At 44.5% G+C, this 3,876-nt stretch overlaps 1 long non-coding RNA gene across 1 annotated transcript; it reads right to left on the bottom strand.

Annotated features, from left to right (window-relative positions):
• Positions 1 to 1,871: 1,871 nt before the first annotated feature.
• Positions 1,872 to 2,656, bottom strand: LOC140593975 (uncharacterized). The gene is made up of 2 exons (XR_011994507.1): positions 2,532 to 2,656; positions 1,872 to 1,992 (listed from the first exon to the last, which is right to left on the bottom strand). It is a non-coding gene; the product is annotated as an uncharacterized lncRNA (long non-coding RNA).
• Between the last annotated feature and the right edge of the window lie 1,220 nt (positions 2,657 to 3,876).

Genomic DNA, 3,876 nt, shown 5'->3' with positions numbered 1-3,876 from the left:
CACCTCAGTGCCCGTCACCCATTCCCCTCCAACACCCGCCCTCCTCCCCCCTATAGTAAATTTTCAAATCAGGAAATGTGAGTCCTCGGATTTGCTCTTTTTTCTTCCCAAAATTGTATTGGCTATTTGGGGTCCCTTGAGATTCAACATAGATTTTTGGATGAATTTTTCTATCTCTGCAAAAAAAGTTGGGATTTTAACGGAGATTGCATTGAATCTGTAGACTGATCACCTCTTAATAATATTAAATCAGGCACCCAGGGAACAGGGGAAAATATTTGCAAATCATACATCTGATGTGGCGTGAATGGCCACATATATAAAGAGCTCCTATAACTCAACAACACAAAACACAAACAGCCCAATTAAAAGAAGAGGGGGCCAAAAGACTTGAACAGACGTTTCTGCAAAGAAGATATACACATGGCCAATAACTGCCTGAAGAAATGAGAATTCGGAGTATGAATCCTTAGGAAATGCAAACCCAAACCCCAATGAGATACTATTTCATACCCATTAGGATGGCTATTGTTAAAACAAAATGAAACAAAGAAAAGCAGAAAGTAACAAGTGTTGTTGAGAATGTGGAGAAATGGGAACCTTGGTGCCCTGCTGGCAGGAATGGAAAATGCACCAGCCACTGTATAAAACAGTATGGCAGTTCCTAAAAAAGTTAAACATATCGCTACCACATGATCCAGCAATCCCACTTCTGGGTATTTACCCAAAAGAGTTGAAAGCATGTTCTCAAAGAGCTATTCATTCACCCAGTGTTCACAGCAGGATTATTCAGAACCAGTCAAGAGGTACAAGCAACCCAAGTATCTATCCATTGACAGATGAATGGATAAACAAAAGGTGACCCATCCATACAACAGAATGATATTCAGCCTGAAAAAGGAAGGACGTTCTGACACCTGGCACAACACGGATGAACCGTGAGGCTATCACGCTCATCAAAATAAGCCAGGCACCAAAGGACAAATACTGTATGATTCCATTTATAAAAGTGACCTAAAGGAGTCTCATCCACAGAGACAGAGAGTAGAGGGTGGGAGCCAGGAGTGGGGAGTCAGTGCTTCCTGGGGACAGGGTTTCCGTGTTGGGAGATGGAAAGTTCTGGAGATGGGTGGTGGGGGTGGTTGCATAACAGTGTGGGTGGGCTTCATGCCACTGAGCTGTGCACCTTAAAATGGTTAAGATGGCACATTTAAAAAAATATTCATTCATTCATTCATTCATTCATTCAAGAGAGTGGGAATAGGGGCAGAGGAGAAAATCCACAAGGAGACTCCCAGGTGAGTGCAGAGGCCTGCCACGGGGCTCCATCCCAGGACCCATGAGACCCCGACCTGAGCAGAAACCAAGAGTCAGACACCTAATTGACTGAACCACTCAAGCACCCCTACGATGGTACATTTTCTATTTTGTATTTTATCACAATTGGAAATTAAGAAAGAAAACAGAAAGAATGGAAGAGAGGAAGAGAAGGAGGAAGAGCCAAATCTAGCCTCACAACTTTTTGTACAGCCTTTGATCCAAAGATGTTTTATCTTTTTATTTTTTTAAAATACTTTATTTATTTGACAGAGAGAAGGAGAGAGAGAGAAGGCGCACACAAGTAGGGGGAACAGCAAAGGGAAAAGGAGAAGCAGTCTCCCTGCTGAGCAGGGAGCCCCATGTGGGGCTGGATCCCAGGACCCTGAGATCATGACCTGAGCTGAAGGTAGATGCTTAACCGAATGAGCCACCCAGGTGCCCCTAAGATGTTTTATCTTCTAAATGTTTGTAAACATGCTGCCGAAGCGAGCACTCTTAAATGTTTGAAGAAAACAGAAGAATATTTCCTAACATAAGACAATTATATACAATTCAGATTTCAATATTTATAGTTTTATTGGCACATAGCTGTGCCTGTTAGTTTACATATAACCCAAGACTCCTGCCCCCTGATGATAAAGTTGAGTAGTTGCTAGATACACTGTATGTGGCCTGCAAAGACAAAAAGAAAAAAAAAATTTAAGATTCTATTTATTTATTCAAGAGAGACACAGAGAGAGGCAGAGACCTAGGCAGAGGGAGAAGCAGGCTCCCTGAAGGGATTCCGATGTGGGACCTGATCCTAGGACCCTGGGATCATGACCTGAGCCAAAGGCAGACACTCGACCACTGAGCCATCCAGGTGCCTGACAAAAATATTTCTTATCTAGACCTTTACAGAAAGTGTTTACTGAGCCCTGATCCAAAACAGTATCTGGTTATTTAACTGCTCAATTTATGGATAAATTATTACTATCTCATGGAGGGCCACCTGGCGAGCATCCAACTGTTGCTTTGGGCTCAGGTCATGATCTCAGGGTCATAAGATCAGGCCCTGGGTCAGGCTCCATGCTCAGCACGGAATCTGCTAGCATTCTCTCTCCCTCTGCCCCTCCCCAGTGTGTGTGTGTGTGTGTGTGTGTTCTCTCAAATAAAATAATCACAGAAGAGATTAATGCAATTTATGACTGTGGCCTTGGATTGGGTCAAACCTGGGTTAAGCTTCTCCCTCTGCCAAAGTCAAGCGGCTTCTCATCTCTGAGCCTGGGTTTCAACTCCAGAAGATGAAGGCCAACTAGAGTGCTAACTTCCGGGAAAGAGCTTGACCTGGCAGTTCTGGGAGAGTAAGAGCACAGCACTCTTAGCTACTATCACCGTCCTTCAGAGATCCAGGCCCTGGCCTCAATAATGAACAATTCCCCCTCCCTTTAGTTTCACCTCTTCTCTCCCCACCGCCTGCACACTCTCATTATTACAGCAAACCCTGCATCATTTCTTCTGTTAATATGCCCCAAATACTTTTTGCTGACTTTTTATTTTTTTTATCAAATACTTTATTTACTTATTCATGAGAGAGACAGAGACACAACACAGGCAGAGGGAGAAGCAGGCTCCCTGCAGGGTGCCTGATACAGGACTGGATCCCAGGACCCCAGGATCAGGACGTGAGTCAAAGGCAGACGCTCAACCACTGAGCCACCCCTCTGCCCCTTCACCGACTGTTCTTAAAACACAGCCATAAAAACCATTATCACGCTTGAAACCATTAGAACCACGATGGTTTCAAGAATCTACATGTGTGATCAGATTTCCTAGAACTATACACCGCCACCACCAAAAAGTACACGTAAAAACTGGAGAAATGTAGACATCTGTACCCGAGTGCACTGCATTTTACCGACTTCACTGTGCTGGTTTTGACAACACACGGTGTTTATGAAAGATGTTATCACTAGGGGAAGCTGGCTTGTGAAGAGCAGGTAAAACTCTATGCACGGTCTTTGCAGCTTCTTACAAAATCTGAAAACCGTCCGGAAAATTTAAAAATTGCAATGACAATAAAACAAACCCCGTAGAATTAGGGTTGGGGTGAGGTCAGTGAGGTCTTGTGCAATTACAATTCCAATTGCAAGTGCAGCTGGATTCTAACTTAAGAATTTTGAAATTGTCATCACCGTGGATTTTTTTTTCCTCTTGCATTTTATAAAAAAAAAAAAAATTACTCTAACATATTTGGAGTGTTCCGGGGGGTGCTTCCCTAAATGTCTCTTAATTCCTTTCCTGAGAATCACGAACTCAGGCTATGAGCCCTGGAACATACATTTTTTTGGAAAAAAACATTTTTTTTAAAATGTCAGCATTATTATTTCTAAGTAAGCTCGCCCCCCCCTCCGCGCCCCAACGTGGGGCTGGAACTCACGACCCCCGCATCAGAGCCGCACGCCGGGGCACGCAGGGGTGTCCTGTCGCCTCCCGCCTTCGGCTCGGGCGAGTTGCAGCAGCGCTGCCGGCGGGCGCTGGGGAGCCCAGGAAGGCTCTAGAGCAGGGGAGGTTCCA

This window comes from Vulpes vulpes, chromosome 9, assembly GCF_048418805.1.
Source record: "Vulpes vulpes isolate BD-2025 chromosome 9, VulVul3, whole genome shotgun sequence".
Taxonomy (NCBI): domain Eukaryota; kingdom Metazoa; phylum Chordata; class Mammalia; order Carnivora; family Canidae; genus Vulpes; species Vulpes vulpes.
Note: the sequence above shows the minus strand (reverse complement) of the source record. Positions and strands in the feature narration are given on the sequence as shown.